This window comes from Tamandua tetradactyla, chromosome 4, assembly GCF_023851605.1.
Source record: "Tamandua tetradactyla isolate mTamTet1 chromosome 4, mTamTet1.pri, whole genome shotgun sequence".
Classification (NCBI taxonomy): Eukaryota; Metazoa; Chordata; class Mammalia; order Pilosa; family Myrmecophagidae; genus Tamandua; species Tamandua tetradactyla.
In genome coordinates, this window is record NC_135330.1 from 165,847,805 (window position 1) to 165,875,012 (window position 27,208).

The 27,208-nt window shown below is 35.9% G+C and overlaps 1 long non-coding RNA gene across 1 annotated transcript; it reads right to left on the bottom strand.

Annotated features, from left to right (window-relative positions):
• Positions 1-1,604: 1,604 nt before the first annotated feature.
• Positions 1,605-27,208, bottom strand: LOC143679501 (uncharacterized). The gene is made up of 4 exons (XR_013173803.1): positions 27,103-27,208; positions 26,959-27,002; positions 24,145-24,196; positions 1,605-1,717 (listed from the first exon to the last, which is right to left on the bottom strand). It is a non-coding gene; the product is annotated as an uncharacterized LOC143679501 (long non-coding RNA).

The window sequence follows — 27,208 nt, forward strand, 5'->3', positions numbered from 1 at the left end:
GGGCTTGCAGAGTCCTATAGGGACAATTGCCTGGAGCTGTTTGTATTAAGATCAAACATATAACCTACTTGGTATGTGGCTTTTTCTTATTTGTTTATTTGTAACTGTTTAAATTGAAATATTGGAAAAGAAGTGTACAACTGAAAAGCATGAACATAAATGGGTTTTTTAATAAAGTAAACATATACAGGTAACCAGCAACCCAATCAAGAATTAGAAAGTTACCAGTGCCTCATACCAGGAGCTCTCCTCATGTGCCTTCCCGAGTATTTACTACCCTCTCCACAAAAGGTCACCTTACTTCTCACTTCAATCAGTGTAGATCAGCTCTGCCTATTTTTTAACTTTATATAAATGGAGACATACCATATTGTTTTTGTATATGTTTTCTTTTCTTAACATTGTGTTTGTGAGATTTACCCAAGAGTTGCATGTGGCAATAGTTCATTTATTCTTATTGCTATAATAACATTCCAATGGATGAGTATTCCACAGTTTACAGATCTGTTTTACTGCTAATGGATGTTTGAGTTATTCCCAGTTTGGGCTTATTATGAAAATAGCGTGATGAAGATTTTTGTAAATGCCTTTTTGTATATACATGTAAGAATATGTAGGGGTGGAATTGTTGGGTCATATGGTATGCCTATGTTTAGATTTGGTTTGTACTGCTGGAGAGTACTGTGTCAATTCATATCTCCAACCGGAGCCTGCAAGAATTCCTGTTTTATCACATTCTTAACAACATTGGTGTTAGTTGTTAGCTGTTAACTGGTCTGCTATGTCTATAGAGCTATCGCATTTTAGTTTCAACTTGCATTTCCCTAATGACTAATGATGTCGACTTCTGGGTATTTTTTGTGTGTGTGTGGAAGTGCTTGTTCAAATCTTATGTCCATTTTTTTTTTCCTTTAGGGCATGTGTATGTTTCTTGTCAATATTTATAAATTGTTTATATATTTTGGCTATGCTTTCTTTGTCATTTGTTAATATTGCAATTATCTTCTCATTGTGGTTTGTCTTTTCACTCTCTAAATGCTATTATTAGATGAAGAAAAATTTTCAATTAATTGATCTTGTCCTTTATGATTAGTACTTTTATTTGTGATTAAGAAATCTTTGCCTCTCTCATGGTTGTGAAAATATTCTACCATGTTATTTTCTGGAGGCTTTATTGTTATAACTTTCAAAATTAAGTCTTTGATACATCCAAAACTGACTAATTGATTTGTGAATATAGTGAGTGTATGACTGTCTTTGATAAGGGTTGAGGCATCTGAAGGTGAATGTCCTAAATGAAGAGGAACATCTTAAATACCCCATGTAGAAAGTCTATACTCACAGATACCAATGCATCTGTTCAATTTAGGGTGAGAAGCCTATTTCATTGGTGGTTTAGTATCATGTTGACCAACCAAATGAATGATATTTTGACATTTTGTCTGAAGTGGTCCAGTGGCTGGATTGGTTTTGTCCTTGTGTAATTATAGCAAAGGGTCTGAACATGAATCTCTACATAGAATAAAAGGAATCCTGAAATTGGCTTCTGTCCCAGACATAATTACTCCCAAGATCACCAGTTAACAAAATTCATTTTGATTTCCTTAGTCACTTGTTATGATGACTATAAATTCATCATTTTCCTGGCAGGGGGCTGAGCAGGGTCCATTAAGTTTTCTCTTGGCACTATTATTCAATGCTTCCCTGCTTCTCTCTTCTTCCAAGCAAATTAGATGATTAATATAAAAATTAAAAGAGAAATAGTTTTAAGATAACCACAGACCACAACAGAAAATTTTAGATTTTGTGAAGGAGACAAGATTACTTTTTAAAGCCCTTAATTGCACTAAGAGTTTATATGTACATGTGTAGGCATTTAAACATACACATATTTAAATATATACTTCTACACTTATATACTTATACATACATTCAACACATTTTTGTATGCATATGCATAAATAAATATAATTTTAAGAATTACATACAAATACCACATGACAATTTAAATGGAGGAATCTGGTTGCCTTCTTATTTATTCAATTTTACCATTACTAATGTAATCTAAGATTTCATAAAATTGGGAAAGCAACCATCCATAATTCTGTTCTTCAGATATTACCAGTTTTATCATGTTGGGTGCATTTCCTTATAGTTTAATACTTAATGAAGAAATATGTTTAATGGCAAAACATTTCTACTCACAAAAATATTTTTCGGCCTTTTACCAAATCTTGTGAAAACTGGGAGATAGGAGTGGGATGATCTAACCTACAATATAGGCCTGAAACATATTCAAAATTCATTTTGGAAGAGTTTGGGGTGGGGGTGGGGCAATCAAAGAGATTGTTCTGAGAACAATTGAAACCAAGTCCAAACAGGTGAGCCTCATTGGCAATCAGGCAAGTCCGGCCAGGGTATTTAGAGAGGCCACAGCCAGAGCCTTCTTCAGACACAGTCCCCAAATCAAAGTTGTGGGAGAGGCAATAACTCCAGAAATTTTGTGACTTCTTGTTTGGGCAACTCTTAGCAACAGCTCAGTAGCAGCAGGGATTTATTAATTAACAGCTTCCAAGGCTTCTTCCTGAGAGCCTTCAGGCTGCCTAATTTCAAGATGGCTGGACTACTTAGACTACTACCAACAGTCCATATATTAATTCTCAATAGCCACCTCTGACTGAATTGTCCTGAGAGCTCTAATACCAGTTATTTTTTAACAAATGAAGTCCTGAATACTTTTGGTCTTTTGCATAAAAAGAGAAACAGGTAAGAATGGACTTGGCATCAGTCTTCAAGCCATGCCACCAACCTTTCATTCTTAGTTCCAAAGTGGGCAACTTATACAATGTGGGATATTTTCTCCTAGGATCAATGCCAGATGGTAGGTCCTTGACCTCCCAAACTATGTCCATCATTCAACTTGTATGTGGGGAGCGTTTTCAACCATCTGGAGTGGGTAGCATCATTCAAACAGAGCCGATATACTTAGAAAATCTGAAGCACCTCCTTTTTCTTATCAGGATTGAGTTGTCTAGTAGTTCTTTTGACCTACTCCTGTACCTTTGGCCTCCCTGCCCTCTCCAGTCTACCTTCTGTCACCCAGAAGCTTCTTGCTGGTCCGTTTCCTCCGAGGATAATATATGCACAGTAGGGGCTTGGCTCTGGTTAGAATATCACTTCTGAGAATCACTCTGAGGCGTGCATCTTGTATCATGTAGCCTACCACCTACTTGCCACTTCTGGATTCCTCACTTCATTGTTTATACACTGAGATCTTGGGCAAGTTACTTCACCTTTCTGTGCTTCAATCTCCTCTAGAAACTGGGCATAACGATAATATCCACTTTACAGGGTTGCTGGGAGGATTAAATGAATTAGTAGCTGGGCCTGGCTCATAGTTAGTGTTTAATAATGTTAACTGTTTTCTATTTTGGCTCAACTACTCTTTCTTTCTTAGGGATATAATTACTGACTAGCAGTCAATAACAGTTTGGTTCTGCTAATCAAATGTTAGGACACCTCTGATGCACTGACATTTTTAATCAAAAGTTATTATTTGAACTCTAAGTAGTTCAGAAAGCTTTTACTTCTATGTGGCTAAAAGAATTCTAACACGCAGTCTGTCCTATCTTTTTATTTTGTCTTTTAATCCCAAATCTGCAAGGTAAAATTATTACAATCAGTTTTTTTAACCACCTATATAACAGTTAGCAAGGGAAATGAAAATCCATGGGTAATTCCCAACTCAAAGATAATTAAAATTAATATTTTACTGTATATGGGCTTATTTCTATATATATGTGTATTAGTTGTGATAAGTTGTCTGCTTTGTCAGATAAATCCTCATATCTCAGGCGTAAAACAAAGGTTGTGTCTTGATCCCTCAAAATCCAACATGGGGCAGGGAATCTTTCTCCATCTTATACTGCCCTCTGAAATGTGTAGGCTCAATATAAAAATGCAGAGGAAAGGAGGGAGGAGCTAAGCCATGGCTTACTTGCACCCAGCCATTGTCCAGAACAGTAAAGGGGGCTGGGTAAAGTATATGGAGTATGAGGAATATTTGGTGAACTATCACTGCTTCTGCCACTATATTCATGGGCAATATCTACAAAAATAGGATAAATTGTGAATTCTCTTTTGTAACCTATTTTTTCTCATGTAGTAGTGTGGCAAGACCATCTCTCTACATCAGAAATGACTGAATAACATTTTACAGCATGAAGGCATGGTATTCGTTTGACTAATTACTTATTGTTAGATATTTGAAATATATCCAATTTAATAAATAAGCATTGCATATCTTCATAGTTAATTCTTCATATGAACTCCCTTAATTATTTCTTTAAACTCACTTTCTAGAAGTAGAGTCCCAAAATAAAGAGATATATACTTTTAAACTTTTTTTTTTTGCATGGGCAGGCACTGGCAAAAGAACCCAGGTCTCTGGCATGGCAGGCAAGAACTCTGCCACTGAGCCACCGTTCCCCACCCTTTTTTTAACTTTTTTATCATTAATGTAGGATTAATGAGTTCTTTAGAAAAGAGCCTACAGAATAACTTCCATAATTAAAGCACTAGAATATAGTATTTTAACCTTGTATAAGCTGTTCAAAAATAAATTAAAGGACATAACAAATAGTTATAAATGCCAATATACAAAAATGCTGCCACCTTGTGCAAAGAAACACATAACTGATGGGATTGAGGTGAAAAAATATCACTATTCCACCCGGTCATTATTATTATTATTTTTTTTACATATTTGTTGGTGCCAACTAGATTCTAGTCTACAAGCGGACAAACTATGGCCCATGGGCAAAATCTGGCCCATCCCTTATTTTCATAAATAAGTTGTATTAGAACAACAGCCACCCTCATTTTTTACATATTGTCTGTGGTGGTTCTTGCACTGTAAGAGCTGAGTTGAGTAGTTGCAACAGAGATCATATGATTTGCAAAGCCAAAAATCTTTACTAGCTGGCCTTTGCAGAAAAAGTTTGCTGACCTCTCACCAAGATGATATTGTTTCCTTCTCAGGGTTATCACTTTGGGGAGCACATAGTGTCCTTTTTGCCATCATTGATGAAGCAAATTTGGATTGTCCAGTCAAGGTGTTGTACCATTTCTCCACTCTGTAATTACTATTTTTTCCCCCAAATGGTAGTATATCTTCTGTGAGGAGATATTTTAAGGATATGAAAATATCCTATTTCTTAACAGTCTCCCTTTTAATTTTAGCAACCATTTGATGGTTCTTGCCTGACCCAGTGTTTACTATAATGATCACAAACTGCTGATTTCCCAACTTCAGCACTCCTTCCATATTTGCCAAGTGGCACCAGGCATTCTATTATAAGCAAGAGCTCTCCTTTCTTAACCATACATTCATTCCATCATTCACTTGTTTGTTAGTTCATCAATTTACTTTTGTCATGGACTTACAAATTTCTATTTTAATAGCTTATAATTTGTTACTGTACTTCATTATTCTGGTGTTCCATTGTCCCAAAGATGACCAGTGGGAAGCCCCTTCAAGCTAGTTCTAGGTCCCCAGTGCTTTATTGAGCATGCCCTTACATAATGTTTCCAGGTCCTCTTGTACCTACCTTGCCCCAGCTCTAGAATCAACATTTTTTTTCCTGAGGATCCTGGATCCATTTAATGGGGGGATAGGACTAGAGGCCAAGATTTGGTGCTGGGTATGCTCATTGTATGGGGTTGGCTGTGCTTTTTGGCCCTTTCAGCAGGCAGAGCTAGGATATAAATGCATGTATATTCACATTATAACTTGTTTTATTTTTCATTTCATTACTGATGAGGCTGGACACCTAGCTTACATCTAATCATTGCCATTTTTTTTCTGAGATGCTTAATAATGTCAAATTTTCTTTTTGAGCATCTGCCATTCTTATTGTTCTTATAAAGTTTTTATACTCGTGCTTTTCTTTTTGTTTTGTATAATCTTTTTATAAAGTAAGGAGTTTATCTTTTTCTCTGACATATATTAAAATGTTTACTAGATTGTGATTTACAATATCATTTTCATGCTGTTTTCCACATGCAGAATTAATCTTTTATTCAGCTGAATTCAAAGATCATTTCCATTATGGTTTCTGCACTTATTATTTTTTCTTAGAAAGGTGTTTCTTAGCCTAAGTTATGTAGCTATTTCCTATATTTTTCTCTATAATTCATTATCAATGAGAGCTTGAATGATACAATAATTGGAAAATACAATATAGATATTTTAATCTAATGTGAAATTAGCTAGAAAAATGCAAGAATAGGTAATTGGGGCTAAATAAGTGATTGAGCAGATGCTGGCAGGCAGCTAAAGCGTGATGTATCCTGCGTACCTTCTTGTAGTGACTGAATTATAATGGAATATGCTTTTCCTCCAAGAATCAGCATGTTTAACTTTCTCAGTATAGTCATGGAGTAGCAAAAATGATATATTCCATAACATGTGAATAATGTTTTTGAAATTATGATTTTTTTGTATAAGATAAATTTATATTTAGATGAAAACTGAATGTTTGCTCCCAGACTTCTGTGCTGCTTAGCCGGGAGAAAGCCCTGCTCACTGGTTTTGAATGCATGCTTGAAATGTTACTGTGCTGGCTTGAAGCTGTGATGTACCCAAGAAAAGGCCATGTTCACTTAATCCATTCCTGGGGTGCAGACCCATTGTGGGTGGGGCCTTTTGATTAGGTTGTTTCCATGGAGATGTGACTCACCTAATTAGAGGTAGGTATTAATCTTTCACTGGAGTCCTTAATGAGAGGAAAAAAGACAGAAAAAAGAGAGAGAGAGAGAGGGAACTCAGAGAAATTGAGAGAGAGAGAGAATGAGCTCTGAAAGAGAAACGCCCCAGAAGAGCTAGGAGGACCCACAAAGGAGACCACTCAAACAGGAACTGAAAGCAATGAAACCCAGGAGCAAAGGGCCAGCCATGTGCCTTCCCATGTGACAGGGGTGTCCCAGATGCCGCAGCCTTTCTTCAGAATTCAGGTATCATCCTGTCGATACCTTAATTGGGACACTTTTATGGCCTGAGAATGTAAATTGTAAGTTAATAAATCCCCGTGGTAAAAGCTAACCCATTTCTGGTATATTGCATTTTGGCAGTTTTAGCAAACTGAAACAGTTACTTTTCATAAGTAAAAGTAAATATTGCAAAGGGTTAAAAAACCTAGAAAAATGAATGAATTTATGGTCAATATGCATGGCCTTTATTTTGTTTGTTTTGCAGTGAACTTCCTTAATCAAAAATTAAAGGCAAAACTGAAAATTTTTAATGCACAGAACATAATCACTGAAATTATAAGTTTGAGTGTTGAATGAAGAAAGTTTACCATGGGTACCATGAAAAATTTGACTTTTTAAAATATACAGCTTTGAAAATCACAGTAGGAATTGACAAAAATACATTGATAGTTATCTTATTTTTTAAACTAACTTTTTGTCCTGAGATACTAAAAGAGACTGACCAGTGTAACAGGGACTATTTTACTCCTCTCAAATAACAAAAATGACTTGACCACAAACAAAAATAAATAACTCAGCAAAATCACCAATAACCAAAGCCTGGAAACACTCCATTTGCCACATTGTCAATATTTTGACTTCTCTCAGATATTACCCTGATAAACTTTAGAAAATAGAAAAGAAATAGTGTTTTTTTTAATGAAGTCTTGGTTCTCAAAATAGTGTAACACCAGGATATAGAAAAAAAAATTGTTTTGGCACTGAATCCTATATGTGAAATCAAATATTTTCTATTTTGCTGAATTTTCTGGAATTGGTAGGGTCAGTGTGGGTTCTAGCCAATTTTAGTGTCATGTTTCTTATTTTCCAATATGACATACAGGAAAAATGTATCTTCACTTTTTAATTGAGAAATATAACCCATAAAAAATTAATGTACAACTTAATAATAACTACAAAGCATAAACATATGTAAGACCCCATCCCAGTCAAAAAAAAAGAAACATTGTCAACATCCCAGATAACCCCCAAATATCTCCTCCCAGTTGACTACCTCTCTCTTTTCCTGGAAGTGACCACTCTCAGGCCTTGTCTGGTAATCACTTCGTTGATTTTCTTTGCACTTTTACTACCATTGTTTGTACTGCAAGGTACAGTTTTGTCTTGCTTTCAAACTTTAACAAATGGAATCATTCTGTATGCACAGTTTGGTCTCCTGTTGCTTTTGTTCTTGTGTTTCTAAGATTCAGTGATTTTGTTGCAAGAGTTCTAGTTCATTCACTTTCATTGCTGTATACATGCTATTATAGGAATATACCACATAGATGGCTCATTCTTAGTTTCAGGGTATTATCCACCATGATACTAGGTACATTTGTATCTATGGTGCATATGTTCTTGCAATTCTTCTCCTTGCAGGAGGAGAACTACTGGACAGTAGGGAATGTGCAGTTTCACTTTTGCTGGAGAAAACCAAATGGTCTTCAAAAGTGGTTGAGTATTTTATATTTTCATCAGCAGTGTATGAGAGTTCTTCCTGTACCACAACCTCACCAGCAGCACCAGATCTTAATCTGAGCAAATGGTGAGCAAATAGTGCTATCTCATGTGGTCTTACTTTGCATTTCCCTCTTAAATAATAACTTTTCAAATGTTTATTGGCCATTTGCATTTCCAGCCATTTGCATTTCTTTTTGTGAGTTGACTTCAGAATTTCTTCAGCCATTATTTTTTCTATCAGATTCTCTTATTCATTTGTTGGAGTACTTTATATATTTTTTATGTTAGTTGATTCCTTTGTCAGTTATACATGTTGCAGTCATCTTCTCTCATTCAATAGCTGGTCTTTCCCTCTCTTAATCATGTCTTTTTTAGTGAAAGTCCAATTTGCAGTCTTTTCCTCTGGGGTCCAGTGTTTTATATGCCTTTTTAGGAAAACTTATTTCTACCCCAAGGTTATTAATAGTTCTCAGGGTTTCATCCAAGTGTTTTAAATTTTCCTTTCATGTTAGCTCAATAATCTACCTGAAGTGATTTTTATGTAGAATGGTGACAGTAGGGTCCATCTCATTTTTTCCATATAGATAGACAGTGGTGCTTTCATTATTTATTGAGTAGACTGTGTCTCACTGCTCTGAAATATCAGCTTGATTAGAAATCAAATGACCACGTATGAGTGGCCCTTTATTTTGTTCTGTTTTTCTAACACTGCATTACTAACACACTGCTTTAATTATTTTTGTTTTATAAGGAATTTTTATAGAACAAATCTTCCCAGGTGTTCTTTTCAAAAATATTTTTATTCTTTCTTGGCCTTTACTTAATTCTGATAAATTTTAGAATCACTTTGACAAGTGTCTTGAAAAACCTTGTTGAGGTTGCTTTGTTGTTTGCGTGTTTTCAATTATCCTGAATCGAAAGATTAATTTGGGGATAATTGATGTATTTACAAAGCACCTTCTAAACCAAGACCATGATATAACTCTCCACTGATTTTGAGAGATTTATTCTTAGGTCCTTGTTTTTTTATGTTCTATAAATGGAATGGTTTTCATTTTTGTTTTCAAATTGTTGTAATGTAGACATATATAATTTTGAACCCAGAATCATAGTTATATTCTCTTATTCATTCTAATAAATAATCTATAGATTCCTTTGGATTTTTCCACAAACTTCCTCAGATTCTCTCAGCCTCACCTGTCTTCTGGGTCTCCATTGCTTGCTTGTAATTAGAGAGTCCTGGTTGCTGCTACTGCAGCTGCTCCTTCTAATTGCACTGATAACTGTCTTTCCTTTCTAGGAATCAGTTCCGGGTTATGACACAGTTTACACTTAACACACCAGGGAGGTTGCTGAAGTGGTTTCTGTGACCAGATCCTTTCCTTCCAAACACAGGGAGGTCCTGCTTCCTTCTAGCATTTCCAGAACTGGATGGAGCACCGTGCTATTGGGTGTGTGATCTGAGTTTTCCATCAGTGGTCACAGGAGTCAAATGGCACAAACCAAGGGTGGCGGTGGAGTGGAGGACTTGGGAGCTAGAAAATGCATTTCTTTTTCTTCTTTCTTATGATGAATCGTGTCAAGGCCATGTTTTCTTTATAGCCTTTTGCAGAAATGTCCTGAGTGTTGAATGACTGGTTATTTATCTTCCTGGCTTGTGAAACTGGCCAGCTCAGTGATGTATCACCTTATATACACTTCTTATCCTTCCTGTCTGACCTCCTTTTGATTCCATTCTCACTGCTCTGTGATCACACTTTCCAATAAAGGGTTAACACATAAGCTTAATATAGACTCTTTTAGGGCAGGGCTTCCAAACAGTAATGTGCATACAGTTCACCTGGGATCTTGTCAAATGCAGACTCTGATTCAGTAAATCTTGAGTGGAGCATGAGATCCTGCATCTCTAACATACTGTTAGACGATTCAAGCATACTCATTTGTAGACCATACCTTGCGTGGTAAGTTTCTAGGCTCCCCAAGCTAAGTATACTCACTTTTTCTCTTCTCTAAATAATTATTATTAAGATTGGGATTATTTTCTCTGCAAAATTTTTGTTGAACTCACCAGTGTAGTTGTAGCAGTCTGGGTCCAATCGGGGGACGGAAAACACATTGGGTTAAATAGGCAGAGATATGAGGAAATTCTATGGGGTACCCTAAGGCTGAGAGCAAGTTCGGAAGAAAGGATAAAACTGGAAGGTTCAGACCTCATCCAGGTCACCAGATAGCAGAGAAATTCACTGGTTTGAGCAGTCAAGAACCCGTCTGAGGTTGCTGGGCATGCAATAGGCTTGCCCAGAGTGCAGGCATGTTTGCAGGAGGTCAGCATCCAGTGGCTTGGCTGTGCAGTGGGAGTTCAGATGCTGGAACCCTTCAAAGTGTGAGGATTTTAGTTTCTCTGCCAAGAGGGCTGGGAAAAGTTTATGGCAGCCAGCCTGCAAGGTCAGAGAGGAGCTGCGTTCTGGGCCCATGTATGGGACAGGCTCCATCAAAAGTCCTCACAGCCACACAGCTGACCTGGTGGCAGGAGAGCCTCTTCTTCCTGCGTGGTTCTTCTAGCGCCCTCTACTGAGAAAGTTTAACATTGTGTTCACTCTAAAGGAGAAATACTTAAAGGAATTCTGCATTTTATCACAGAATATATGTTGTAGGGGTGCCCTGGAGCTGAGAAACAATAAATGATAACTGACAGTATTCATCAGGGCCAGAAGCTTTTTGCAAGTTTTTTTCTTACTCATTTAATTTCTTCGATTGTTATAAGATTGTTTAGGTTTTGTTCTTTTTGAGTCAGTGCTTTAAGCGTATATTTTCCTGCAAATTTCTCTATCTAAATTGTCATTCCTTTCTTATCAGATTGTAATTCTCTTTCATTTTTTTATTATTCATGTATTTTATTTTTCAAACACTCCCCATTCTCTCCCACCATGTCCCTCCTCCCCATGTAACCTCTAATCTACTTTCTATCCTTGCCAATTTGCTATCTAGAATCTCTTAAAAGTGATAAATAATTTGTGTCCTTGTGTGTTTTGCTTATTTCACGGAACATGAAATTTTCAAGGTTCTTCCATGTTGCTGGTGTCTCATAACCTCATTTTTTAGTTCTGCTGAAAATATTCCATTGTGTGTTTGTGTCACATTTTGTTTTTCCATTCATTTGTTGATGGATATTTGGATTGTTTCCAGCTTTTGGCTATTGTGAATAATGCTGCTACAAACATTGGTGTGCAACTATCTGTTTGAAACCTACTTTCACTCTCTTTGGGTATATACCTAGAAGTGGGATTGCCAGGACATATGGTAATTCTATGTTCACATTTTTGAGAACTGCCATATTGCTTTCCACAGTGGCTGCATCATTTTACATTCTCACCAACAAAGCACTAAAGTACCAATTTCTCAACATCCTCTCCAACACTTGTTATTTTCTGTTTTTTTTTCTTTAAAAATATGCATTCTTGTGGGTGTTAAGTAGTATCTGATCGTACTTCTAATTTGCATTCCCCTAGTGGCTAATGACATTAAGCATCTTCTCATTTGTTTATTTGTAGATTCCAAAGACAATTTGTAGATTGTCTTTGGAAAACTATCTATTGAAGTCTTTTGCCCATGTTTTTTAAAAATGGTTGTTTGTCTTTTTGTGATTGCATTGTGAAAGTTCTTTATATGTTTTGGATATTAAATCTTTATCTGATATTTGATTTTGCAACTATTTTCTCTGTTTCTGCAGGTTGTCCTTTTCCTTTCTTGATAACTTCCTTTGATGTACAGAGATTTTAATTTTGATGTTTTAACTATTCTTTCTTTTGGTGCTTATACTTTTGGTGTCATAGCTAAGAATATCCCAGGTCATGGAGATTCTTGTAAAATCTTTGTTCTTGTAAAAGTTTTATAGTTTTAGCTCTTATATTTAGGACTTTGTTCTATTTTGAATTTATTTTTGTATATGATGTGAGGTAGGGGTCTAATTTCATTTTTCTGTATGTGGGCATCCATTTTACCCAATCCCATTTGTTGAAGAGACTATTCTTTCCTGCTGGATGTACTTATCCACCTTGTCAAAAATCACCTAACCATAGATGTACAGGTCTATTTCTTTACTTTCAGTTCTGTGCCATTGATCAAAATATAGTCTATCTTTTAGAAGTGCCACACTGTTTCAATTATAGTTTGTAGTATAATTTGAGATTAGGAAGTATGAGTCTTCCAAACTTGCTCTTCTTTTTCAAGATTGCTTTGGCTATTCTGGAACCCTTGCAGTTCCATATGAATTTAAAGACCATGTTTTCACTTTCCAAAAAAAAAAAAAAAGAATGCTAGAATTTTGATAGGGATTGTATTGAACTTTTATCTTGTTTTGGTAGTAATTGCATGTTAACTATGTTAACTATTATAATCCATGGACATGGGATGTTTTGCCATTTATTTGGGTATTCTTTAATTTCTTTGGGCAGTGTTTTGTGGTTGTCAGTATTCAAGTCTTTTGTATCCTAGATATTTTATTTTTTCAGATGCTATTGTAAAGGGAATTGTTTTCCTAATTTTCTCTTGAATTATTCATGGCTAGTATATAGGAACATAATAAATGCTGTGTGTTGATCTTGTACCCTGCCACTTTTCTGAATTCATTAATTAGCTATAATAGTTTTCTTGTGGATTCCTTTGTGTTTTCTACATATGAGGTCATGCGGTCTGCAAATAGAGATTTTTTTACTTCTTTCTTTCCTTCTATAGATACCTTTTATTTCTCTTTTCTTGCATAATTGCTCTGGAATTAACTTCTAGTTCAATACTGAACAGCAGTGGTGAAAGTAGACATTTTTGTCTCATTCCTGATCTTAAAGGGAAACTTCTAAATCTTGCACCATTCACTATGGTGTTAGCTGTGGTTTTTCATAAATGTCTTTTATAATATTGGTCAAATTTCCTTCTATTCCTACTTTTCTATGCATTTTTATGAAGAAAGGTGCTGGATTTTGTCAAATTCCTTTTCAGCATCTTTGGAGATAATCATGTTTTATGTATCTCCACTTTAATCTTAATTATTTCCTACCTTTTGCTAACTTTGAGTTTACTGTGCTGTTCTTTTCTAATTCTTTAACATGAAAAGTTAGGTTAATTTGAGATCTGTCTTCTTTTCTAATACAGATATTCATTGCAATAAATTTCCTTCTGAGCAACACCTTCACAAACTCTCTTAAGTTTTGGTATGCTGTGTCCTCATTTTCATTTGTCTCTAAGTCCAATAATAGTATATATGCCTTCATCTTGAATAATAAAAAGATCTTTACATTTTTTAAAATTTTATTTACCTCCTTTCATCTCATAATATTTTTGTCAATATTTTAAATCTATATTTTTAAATTTCAGAAAAAAAATCCTTTTCTTTAGTATTACCAACATGTTTTCATTTCCTTTGCTTTGTGTGCCTTTTTGCAATGCACATCTTCCATCTGTAATGGCTTTCTTTCACCTGAAGCAGTGCTGGTAGCAAATTCTTTCCAAATTTATTTGACTGAATATATCTTTATTTAACCTTTATCTCTCTTTTTTTTTTTTTTGCATGGGCAGGCACCAGAAATTGAATCCAGGTCTCTGGCATGGGCCACTGTGGCCCACCTTTTAACCTTAATCTTAAAAGCTATTGTCAATGTGTATAGAATTCAATCTTGCCTTTATTTTATTTATGCACATTAAAGATATCACTCCGCAGATTTCTGGGCTCCTGACTCTCCACTGATAAGTCAACTGTATAATTGCACCTTTTTTGAAAATAATCTGTCTTTATTCTCTGACTGTTTTTAAGTTTTTCACTTAGTCTTTATGTTTTGCAGATTTTTCATAATTTGTCTAGGTATGGCTTTCTTTTTTTTTAATTAAAGAAAAACAAAGAAATTAACCCAAAATTTAGAAATCATTCCATTCTACATATGCAATCAGTAATTCTTAATATCATCACATAGATGCATGATCATCATTTCTTAGTACATTTGCATCGATTTAGAAGAAGAACTAGCAAAACAACAGAAAAAGATACAGAATGTTAATATAGAGAAAAAAATAAAAATAATAATAATAGTACAAAAAAAAGACAAACAAACAAACAGACAGACAAAAAAAAAACCTATACCTCAGATGCAGCTTCATTCAGTGTTTTAACATGATTACTTTACAATTAGGTATTATTGTGCTGTCCATTTTTGAGTTTTTGTATCTAGTCCTGTTGCACAGTCTGTATCCCTTCAGCTCCAATTACCCATTATCTTACCCTGTTTCTAATCCTGCTGGACTCTGTTACCAATGACATATTCCAAGTTTATTCTCGAATGTCGGTTCACATCGGTGGGACCATACAGTATTTGTCCTTTAGTTTTTGGCTAGACTCACTCAGCATAATGTTCTCTAGGTCCATCCATGTTATTACATGCTTCATAAGTTTATTCTGTCTTAAAGCTTCATAATATTCCATCGTATGTATATACCACAGTTTGTTTAGCCACTCGTCTGTTGATGGACATTTTGGCTGTTTCCATCTCTTTGCAATTGTAAATAATGCTGCTATAAACATTGGTGTGCAAATGTCCGTTTGTGTCTTTGCCCTTAAGTCCTTTGAGTAGATACCCAGCAATGGTATTGCTGGGTCATATTGCAATTCTATATTCAGCTTTTAGAGGAACCGCCAAACTGCCTTCCACAGTGGTTGCACCATTTGACATTCCCACCAACAGTGGATAAGTGTGCCTCTTTCTCCGTATCCTCTCCAGCACTTGTCATTTTCTGTTTTGTTGATAATGGCCATTCTGGTGGGTGTGAGATGATATCTCATTGTGGTTTTGATTTGCATTTCTCTAATGGCCAGGGACATTGAGCATCTCTTCATGTGCCTTTTGGCCATTTGTATTTCCTCTTCTGAGAGGTGTCTGTTCAAGTCTTTTTCCCATTTTGTAATTGGGTTGGCTGTCTTTTTGTTGTTGAGTTGGACAATCTCTTTATAAATTCTGGATACTAGACCTTCATCTGATATGTCATTTCCAAAATTGTCTCCCATTGTGTAGGCTCTTTCTACTTTCTTGATGAAGTTCTTTGATGCACAAAAGTGTTTAATTTTGAAGAGCTCCCATTTATTTATTTCCTTCTTCAGTGCTCTTGCTTTAGGTTTAAGGTCCATAAAACTGCCTCCAATTGTAAGTTTCATAAGATATCTCCCTACATTTTCCTCTAACTGTTTTATGGTCTTAGACCTAATGTTTAGATCTTTGATCCATTTTGAGTTAACTTTTGTATAGGGTGTGAGATATGGGTCTTCTTTCATTCCTTTGCATATGGATATCCAGTTCTCTAGGCACCATTTATTGAAGAGACTGTTCTGTCCCAGGTGAGTTGGCTCAACTGCTTTATCAAAGATCAAATGTCCATAGATGAGAGGGTCTATATCTGAGCACTCTATTCGATTCCATTGGTCGATATATCTATCTTTATGCCAATACCATGCTGTTTTGACCACTGTGGCTTCATAATATGGCTTAAAGTCAGGCAGCGCGAGACCTCCAATTTCGTTTTTTTTCCTCAAGATGTTTTTAGCAATTCGGGGCACCCTGCCCTTCCAGATAAATTTGCTTATTGGATTTTCTATTTCTGAAAAATAAGTTGTTGGGATTTTGATTGGTATTGCATTGAATCTGTAAATCAATTTAGGTAGGATTGACATCTTAACTATATTTAGTCTTCCAATCCATGAACACGGTATGCCCTTCCATCTATTTAGGTCTTCTGTGATTTCTTTTAGCAGTTTTTTGTAGTTTTCTTTATATAGGTTTTTTGTCTCTTTAGTTAAATTTATTCCTAGGTATTTTATTCTTTTAGTTGCAATTGTAAATGGGATTCATTTCTTGATTTCCCCCTCAGCTTGTTCATTGCTAGTGTATAGAAACACTACAGATTTTTGAATGTTGATCTTGTAACCTGCTACTTTGCTGTACTCATTTATTAGCTCTAGTAGTTTTGTTGTGGATTTTTCCGGGTTTTCGACGTATAGTATCATATTGTCTGCAAACAGTGATAGTTTTACTTCTTCCTTTCCAATTTTGATGCCTTGTATTTCTTTTTCTTGTCTAATTGCTCTGGCTAGAACCTCCAACACAATGTTGAATAATAGTGGTGATAGTGGACATCCTTGTCTTGTTCCTGATCTTAGGGGGAAAGTTTTCAATTTTTCCCCATTGAGGATGATATTAGCTGTGGGTTTTTCATATATTCCCTCTATCATTTTAAGGAAGTTCCCTTGTATTCCTATCTTTTGAAGTGTTTTCAACAGGAAAGGATGTTGAATCTTGTCAAATGCCTTCTCTGCATCAATTGAGATGATCATGTGATTTTTCTGCTTTGATTTGTTGATATGGTGTATTACATTAATTAATTTTCTTATGTTGAACCATCCTTGCATACCTGGGATGAATCCTACTTGGTCATGATGTATAATTCTTTTAATGTGTTGTTGGATACGATTTGCTAGAATTTTATTGAGGATTTTTGCATCTATATTCATTAGAGAGATTGGTCTGTAGTTTTCTTTTTTTGTAATATCTTTGCCTGGTTTTGGTATGAGGGTGATGTTGGCTTCATAGAATGAATTAGGTAGTTTTCCCTCCACTTCGATTTTTTTGAAGAGTTTGAGGAGAGTTGGTATTAATTCTTTCTGGAATGTTTAATAGAATTCACATGTGAAGCCGTCTGGTCCTGGACTTTTCTTTTTAGGAAGTTTTTGAATGACTAATTCAATTTCTTTACTTGTGATTGGTTTTTTTGAGGTCATCTATTTCTCCTTGAGTCAAAGTTGGTTGTTCGTGTCTCTCCAGGAACCCATCCATTTCATCTAAATTGTTGTATTTATTAACATAAAGTTGTTCATAGTATCCTGTTATTACCTCCTTTATTTCTGTGAGGTCAGTAGTTATGTCTCCTCTTCCATTTCTGATCTTATTTGCATCCTCTCTCTTCTTCTTTTTGTCAATCTTGCTAAGGGCCCATCAGTCTTATTGATTTTCTCATAGAACCAACTTCTGGTCTTATTGATTTTCTCTATTATTTTCATGTTTTCAATTTCATTTATTTCTGCTCTAATCTTTGTTATTTCTTTCCTTTTGATTGCTTTGGGATTAGTTTGCTGTTCTTTCTCCAGTTCTTCCAATTGAACAGTTAATTCCTGCATTTTTGCCTTTTCTTCTTTTCTGATATAGGCATTTAGGGCAATGAATTTCCCTCTTAGCACTGCCTTTGCTGCATATCATAAATTTTGAAATGTGTGTTTTCATTTTCATTTGCCTCCAGGTATTTACTGATTTCTCTTGTAATGTCTTCCTTGACTCACTGGTTGTTTAAGAGTGTGTGGTTGAGCCTCCACAGATTTGTGAATTTTGTGACACTCTGCCTATTATTGATTTCCAGCTTCATCCCTTTATGATCTCAGAAAGTGTTTTGTATGCTTTCAGTCTTTTAAAATTTCTTGAGACTTGCTTTGTGACCCAGCATGTGGTCTATCCTTGAGAAAGATCCATGAGCACTTGAGAAAAAAGTGCATCCTGCTGTTGTGAGGTGTAATGTTCTATAAATGTCTGTTAACTCTAGGTCATTTATTGTTTTATTCATATTCTCTGTTTCTTTATTGATCCTCTGTCTAGATTTTCTGTCCATTGATGAGAGTGGTGACTTGAAGTCTCCAACTATTATAATAGATGTGTCTATTTCTCTTTTCAGCATTTTCAGTGTTTGCCTCGTATTTTGGAACATTCTGACTTGGTGCCTAAATATTTATGATTGTTCTGTCTTCTTGTTGAATTGTTCCTTTTATCAATACATATGTCCTTCTTTGTCTCTTTTAACTGTTTTACATTTGAAATCTAATTTGTTGGATATTAGTATAGCTACTCCTGCTCTTTTCTGATTATTTGCATGAAATATATTTTCCCAACCTTTCACTTTCAACCTATGTTTATCTTTGGGTCTAAGATGTGTTTCCTGTAGACAACATATAGATGGGTCCTGTTTTTTAATCCATTCTGCCAGTCTATGTCTTTTGATTGGGGAATTCGGTCCATTAACATTTAGTGTTATTACTGTTTGGATAATATTTTCCTCTACCATTTTGCCTTTTGTATTATATATATCATATCTGACTTTCCTTCTTTCTACATCTTCTCCATACCTCTCTCTTCTGTCTTTTCATATCTGACTCTAGTGCTCCCTTTAGTATTTCTTGCAGAGCTGGTCTCTTGGTCACAAACTCTCTCAGTGACTTTTTGTCTGAGAATGTTTTAATTTCTCCCTCATTTTTTGAAGGACAATTTTGCTGGATATAGGAGTCTTGGTTGGCAGTTTTTCTCTTTTAGTAATTTAAATATATCATCCCACTGTCTTCTAGCTTCCATGGTTTCTGCTGAGAAATCTGCACATAGTCTTATTGGGTTTCCCTTGTATGTGATGGATTGTTTTTCTCTTGCTGCTTTCAAGATCCTCTCTTTCTCTTTGACCTCTGACATTCTAACTAGTAAGTGTCTTGGGGAACGCCTATTTGGGTCTATTCTCTTTGGGGTGTCCTGCACTTCTTGGATCTGTAATTTTAGGTCTTTCATAAGAGTTGGGAAATTTTCAGTGATAATTTCTTCCATTAGTTTTTCTCCTCCTTTTCCCTTCTCTTCTCTTTCTGGGACACCCACAACACGTATATTTGTGCACTTCATATTGTCCTTGAGTTCCCTGATACCCTGTTCAAATTTTTCCATTCTTTTCCCTATAGTTTCTGTTTCTTTTTGGAATTCAGATGTTCCATCCTCCAAATCACTAATTCTATCTTCTGTCTCTTTAAATCTATCATTGTAGGTATCCATTGTTTTTTCCATCTTTTCTACTTTATCCTTCACTTCCATAAGTTCTGTGATTTGTTTTTTCAGTTTTTCTATTTCTTCTTTTTGTTCAGCCTGTGTCTTCTTCATGTCCTCCCTCAATTTATCGATTTCGTTTTTGAAGAGGTTTTCCATTTCTGTTCGTATATTCAGCATTAGTTGTCTCAGCTCCTGTATCTCATTTGAACTATTGGTTTGTTCCTTTGACTGGGCCATATTTTAAATTTCCTGAGCGTGATACATTATCTTCTGTTGGCATCTGGGCATTTAGTCAGATTTCCCTGGGTGTTGGACCCAACAGGTTGAAAGATTTTTCTGTGAAATCTCTGGGTTCTGTTTTTCTTATCCTGCCCAGTAGGTGGCGCTCATGGCACATGTTTGTCTGCGGGTCCCACCAGTAAAAGTTGCTGTGGGTCCTTTAACTTTGGAAAGCTCTCGCTGTGGGGGAGGTTCGCCAGCTGAAGCGGCTTGGAAGAGTGCCAGCCGGCCCGGGGATCCGAACGCGGGGAGGGTCGCCGGCCGCCGCAGCCCGGGAGAGCGCCCATCCGAGTCTCCTAGTCAGCCTGGGGCGCAAAGCGTGGCGGGAGGGCACCAGCCGCCGCGGCCCGGGGGAGTGCACCGTTCCCTGCCGGACCGGGAAGTCACGTGTTTGGAAGGGACCCCGGTCTCCGTTCTCTGCGGCCTGGGGATCTCCGATCCAAATCTCCCAGTTGGTCCGGGGCCCGCGCATGGGGGGGGCGCCAGCCGCCATGGCTTGAGGGGACCGCCTGCCCAATTGTCCCAGCTGGCCCAGGAAGGAGGAAGGGAGGGACTCCGGCCACTTGCTGCCCCAGCCCAGGGAAGCCACGCCCCTCGGCGATCTCACCGGAGCAGGTTCTCCTGGCCAGTCAGCCGTTCCAGGATGGGTACGCTGTCTTTTTGATCTCTGTGGCTCTGGGAGCTGTTCTGTATCGTTTCTACTCCCCTAGTAGGTGTTCTGGAGGAGGAACTAAGATCCGCGCGTCTTACTAAGCCGCCATATTCTACAGAAGTCCGCTTTCTTTTTTTTTATATCCTGCTTGAGGGCCATTGGAATTGTAGAATCTGTAGATTGGTGTCTCTCAAAATCTCCTGGAAATTTGCAGCTATTATCTCTTTAAATAGTGATTATGTCTCTTTTCTTCTGTTTTTGCCTCTTAGGATTCTATTTATACATATTTTATAGCTACCTGCTCTGTTCCATATCTCTAATACTCTTTTACATAACTTCAATTCTTTATTCTCTCTGCTTCGATTGAGATAGTTCTATGGACCTGTCTACCAATTCATTAATCCTATCTTCCACAGTGTTTATTTGTATTGAGTGTTTTTCACATATTTTCTCTGTCTCACTCAAACTTTATTCTTTTTCTTGGGTTCTGCTTCATGTATATTAAACCTCCTCAATCTATATTTTGTATTGTTCATTCCCTCTTCTATATTATTCATGGTTTTACTTTTCATGATATACTCTGCACCATTTATCCTAATGTACTTCCCTGTGTAGCAATTCTCTCTTTTGATATGTATAATTTGCTGTTAAATATATCTGTTTGTTAAAATAGGTTACTATAATTTTAGTTTCTAAAACTTCAATTTGGTCATTTTTCAAATTTGCATCATCATGTTTTTATAGTTTTGTTTATGCAGATATCTTTAAGCTTATCTAATATTTCTCTCAAAATAGTCCAGTTATTTTATAGTCTTTCTATAATAATGTCATTATACAAAGTTTTTAAGGGTATTTTGTTGTTTTTGATTTTGCTGATTTTGTTCATGAAGACTAATTTTGCTTGGAATCTGGTTATTTTTGCTACATGTTATATCACATGTGAAAAAGGAATGTAGGAATTACTGGAAGCCTACAATTAAGGTACTCTCCTCCAGAAAGAATTTGCTTTATCTTCTCCAAGGAACCTGAGGTTACTATTATTCAAAGCCCACCTTAAGCCAAATCCATATCTTTACAATCCCTGTATAACAAAAGGGTTGGAAATTGGTTTTAAATTCTCTGTGGACTTTGCCAATTAAATTTACCCTTTTCTCTGAATGCATGGACATTTGGAATCTCAAATTTTTTTATTGGGGGGAAGGGTGGGCCATGCAGATAGCTTCCAACGGCATGTCCTACTATGTACAGACCCTGAAATTTCTTTTCAGAAGGCTATCAAAAACACAATTTCCATATAATGGGATTGCCAAACCTTCAAGGTGAAAGTGACTTCCATGTTTCTTTAATGTTATAGGTACTTTTTCTTATTATTTATTTGGAATGTTTATTTTTTGGAATGAATATTTAAAAAAAATTCATCCAGTTGTTTAGCTATTTTCATCAGCTAATACAAGTATCAGGAAACTCTATGAAGCATATTCCTTTTTCATCTTCTATTATTTTAAACAAACAATACTTGTATACATTTTAGGATAAAATTTAAATTCTCATGATTTTAAAAGATAAAGTAGAAGTCTTAAAATACATTTTCTGCTGTTGTGAATTGACTGAGATTTCTCGCTGGTCAGAATCTCTCCTTCTTCATTTCCCACCAATCCTCCACCTCCCACATTTTAAACACAGATGCACACAAATATATGTGTTTTCTGTGGAAAAATTTATGAAAAGCATTTATATTTTTTTTATCATACTCATCACCAATTTTTTTCCTCTTATTTCCAGGAGGATTTCTCAAACTGATTAACTAATTTCCTGATTTACTATTCATTCTGTTTTTAGGGTCATTACTATATTTATCATGTTTTGGATAACAACTTCTCTCTGCAAGTAATCTTTTCTGCCTTCAGATGGTTCCTTTTTCATTGATGCAATATATTATGGAATCATTTTGAGAATATAAATTAGATTTTAAAACAAATTTCTCCTGTGTGGTGTGCGTGTGTGCATAAACTGTTTCATTATAGGCTATTTCCTCTGATAACTCAGATATTTGCACTTCTTTAGAACAACAGAATTTTTTCCTATTAAGGTTTTTCTTTGTTTTCTTATCTTTCAGATGCTTATTTTCATTCAGTATGGAGAGTTCAAATAAATAGTAGTGAAAAAAATCCATCTTCATATAACTGTCTTCTCTTTCTATCTGTCTTTTCTCCTCTTCTTATAGGATACCAGTCATATTAATCAAGGCTCACCCTAATCCAATTTGGCCACATCTTAAGTAATCATATCATTATAGTCCCATTTCCAGATAAGGTTATATTTATAGGACCTGGTGTTAGGAACTGAATATCTTTTGAGGGGTTCATTTCAACTCACAACAAGGCCACTATTTTCAAGTGGTGGCAAGCCATTTTTTTGCTCATTTTTTCTATCCAAAAAGTATAAGAAACTCAGATTACCATAAGGGCAATAGGTAAATGCCCATTCAACTTTGTAGACTTGAGAAATTTTGATTAATCAATATATCTATTGGTATCCAATAAGTGATAGAGTTTATATGTATATGAAATACAGGTCCCCCTATCCAAATACGGATTCATTAAAAATGTGAATAACCATTGGCATTTTAAACCACTATTGTAGTAATCAATTTCATGCCTAGAAAACGTCATGTATTATTATGAAAATTTCAGTGATCAGCAATAATAGCTGCCATTTATTGACTACTTTTTAGAAGCTGGACACTATGGTAAGTACTTCACATATATATACATATATTTTAATCATTTAACCCCTAACAACTTTATGGCCCACTTTATAGGATAGGAAACTGAGGCTTAGATAGATTAAATAATTTACCTCTGGGGTCATATAATTAAGTGACAGCAAAGCAAGGATTTGAACCTACATTTTTCTGATCCTAGAGTTGGCGTCTTTTGCATTGAACCATGTCGCCTAAGTCATAGATCTTCTGTGTAAGGATATTTTTTTGTTGTAGAATATATACAATTCAGTTTTTGATTATCTTACCTTGAGGAGGATGCTTAAAAAGGTTAATTAACTGTGAACAAGGATTTTTCACAAAATACTATAATCATCATCACCTCTTGAACAATAGTAAGTTAAAGCTACACTATGTTTAAGGAAAATATTGGACATGCTCTTGTCTAAAGGGTGCAATGAATCTGTGCCTCAAGAGAAAATGTCAGTGAGGGATATGTCCTTGCTTCTGATACAACAGCCATGGGGAAGAGAAACTGTTTAGGATCAATCTGTGTCCTGGAAGCAGTACTGTCCTGAGAGAACTGGTTGATAAATTTTCAAGAATTTTGTGAGCTACTTGTTAAATATAGATATTAATAGTTAAATCATACAACTTTACAGCTAAATTATATTTTAAAAGGTGATAAATACTCAACATCACTTTCTAATTACCTTATTACATTTGAGTATTCTCTATGCCCTTGGGGTTATACACTTCTGTATCTACATATGGCCATACTATATAATGCCATGGTACTGAACATCTCTTCCCAACTCTGCCCTCAATGAAGTCAGAACAGTAGCCTGAAATTGGCCAATGTGGTCATCTTAACACCACACAGATTGGTAAATCCAACAAGTCAAGATTGTGATTTATTGTTTTGTCAATTATCCAGACAAGGGATTGGCAAACTATGGCAATGGGCTAAATTCAGCCCATTTTTTTTAATAAAACTTTATTAGAAGTCAGCCACATCTTTGACAATACTTATATTTTGTGTATGACTGCTTTTGTACTACAGTGGCAGAGTTTGAGTAATGCTGAAAAGAAATTATCTGTCCCATAAATCCTATGATACTTACTAGTCAGCTCTTTGTGGAAATGTTCACCAACCCCTGGTCTAGACTTGAGAAACTGAAGGAGAAAATGTTATCAATGTAGGCTAAACATAAAAGCGTTCACGTAAATAGCCATTACATTGTGACAAGCATTAAAAATTTGAGAAAATATTCTTCCGGTATTCAAAAGCTATTTATCCAGCAGAACAGTCACTCATGTAATTGACAAATAAGTGAATTTCCAATCTATGTAGTGCTGAAACTGAAAAAAAATCAGTTTAATGAATATAATTTATTTGAGGGTGAAAAATAGCTAAACAACAGATCATATATCAGATTTAATGGCAATAAATTTATTAGTAAACAAGTTTGCAGATTGGGATGCAACTCTTTTTGTTAAATCGTGGTTGACTTGCAGCCGTAGGTTGGCTGTGGATGCAAGAATTTGGCAATAATTCATGAAAACCTTATGTAAGGATCAATAGACTATTTGAAATTTACAATAAAGAGTACTGTATATTTTATTATTGTTTGTAGATTGCATGCTACATATTCTTAATTTCAGTAGAATTAACAATAAACTTACATATTTATGTATACATGCATATGATTTTTTCCCCCAGAGGACAAGTTGATAAACATTTACCAACACACCACCCATCAACCTCCTACAGATTTTGTAACACTGTTTGCCTCAGTGATGTTAGGAGACCCAACATGTCCCTAATGGTTTCCTCTGCAGACCAAAGTAGGCAAATGAAAGTGTGAGAACAGCTGTAAACAAGTCCTGGTCCCAGAAGAGTCATGAGTATCACATCCATCACCAGCTATATTCAACCTGGAGGGATGCCTGCTATGATTATTCCGCCTGGAGACCAGGAAGAGGTGGGAGTCAGCTGGTTGGCAACTTTGTTAATTGGTAAATTAAAAATTACCATGTAGTTGAACAACAAGGTAAACTTGAAATGACTTGGGTAAATTGGTTGATAGCAGTCCCTTGCAGACATGCATGTTTTTGGATGATTCCCAGGTTTGCTAATATTAGCATATTGGTAAGACATTGTGGAAGGGATGAAATAAGATCCCTTAAAGGGATTTTCTGTTTTTATTTCTGGTGGAACTGCCTCTCTAATTTTATAATATAGTTGGTTATTTGAAGTTATCAGCCAATTAATACACATATTTGAGCCAATAGTTTCCTAATGTTTTTACGGTATCTTGATTTTTAAAAGCTTTGTGTTTGTGTGTAGGGAAATGGGGTGAGGGACAAAAAGAGGTATTAGGTGAAATACATAAAGTATAGATAATAGAATGAAGTCAAAGAAATGGCATCCCTCAAGACCGTAATTGCATTGCTACTTTCCAAAGTGTTTCAATGTGAACTAAGTATAATGTGCTTTCATGTGTGCATTGTGTATCTGTGTGTGAGTTTGTGGGTGTGTGAATGACTTGCAGATCTCTATTTCTGGAGCATGATTCTAAGGACAGCACAGTAGGAATGGGCTCCTGGAAGGAGATCAAGCAAACAGGCAATCTTCTTTTTTCCCAATCTGGTCACCAATAGTGACATATATGTGAGGGAGGTGCTCCCACAGTCTTCTTCCCATCTGCTTCCTAGGCCTTCTAAACAGAATGGATATGCTGAGAATCACAACAAAGCCAGAGCCACTGCTGTCAATTGGCCCAAAGACACCTGCCCTCCTGGTATTTGGCACAACTCAGGTTATCTACGCTTCAGTGAGAGCAACAGTCCAGGCTTGTCCACTATAGGAAAGGCCCATGATTGAAGGGCTGTTTCCATAGATTTCTCTTCTCAGTAAAGCAAAGGGGCTGCAGAAAGATAGAGAAAATCAAGTATCCAGAAACCAGCGTGTAAGGAATATCTAGGATAAAACAGGGACCTCCTTTCAGTCGCCTGTTTCTAGAAGTGGAAAGCTCCCACTTGTGGAGCCCTTGCCCATGTTCCTCCCCTGGTCTGTGTACAATTCTACCATCTGTCACATGGGGTCTGCGAGGCCTTCCTATTCCTGCCGCCTGCAGAAGAATGGCAGATGCACGTAGGGGGAGGGAAAGCACGTCCCCTTCTCTCTGAGTGAGCTGGGGTGGCTTCAAGTAAGGCAGAGTTATTTCTACAAATAAACTGAATAGAATATACTCCCAAATGTCAAGGATTGTGTTTTCTTAACTTTCTTTCTGCTATTTATCTTTTCTCTAAATTTATTTTTTAAAATAGGAAAGGGAGAATCCCACTCCTATTTTAAAAAGCAGAATGTATGTGCATGTGTGTGTGTTAGAGTTAGTAGTGTGAGGTGGGTGTGACTACAAAAATGCAGCACAGGGGAATAAAGAAACTGTTCATAGTCTAATTGTGGTGATGATGGGTATTCAACTCCATGCATTTGTCAAAACTCACACAACGGTAAACTGCAAATAACGAATTTCACTATTTATAGCGTGAAAAAGTAAATTTATAAAAATTTCCAGATATGCCACTAGCTCCCTTAATGAGGAGGTTAATGTGCAATAAAGGGACAAGAAAAAAAATAATTGACTGAGTTATCTTACTGTATCCAATATGGTACCCTCTAACCACATATGGTTACTTAGGATTTGAAATGTGGTGAGTCTGAATTGAGATGTGATTTAAGTGTAAATTACACACTGGATTTCAAGGAAAGTGCAAAAATTGATATTATCTAACTAATAACTTTATATTGATCATATGTAGAAATGATAATAGTTTTGATAGTTTAGGATATATTGGGTTAAATAAAATATACTATTAGCATTAATTTCATCTGTTCCCTTTAATGTTGTTTCTAGAAATTTGAAACTTACAGTTGTGGTTCACATATTTCTATTGGACAACACTGCCAGATACTCTGTTACAAAAAAAAAAGGAGCATTATGAAATTAGAAGCTAACTTGAAAATTCCTTTGGTAGTTCCCTCCGCTTACCTTGAGCTCTAATTTCATACTCACTCCTAAAAGTTCCATTCCTTACTGTGCAGGTTTGAAGCTGTTATGTTCCCCAAAGGAGACATGTCCTTTTCCTGATCCAATCTTGTGGGGACAGTCATGTTTCTTT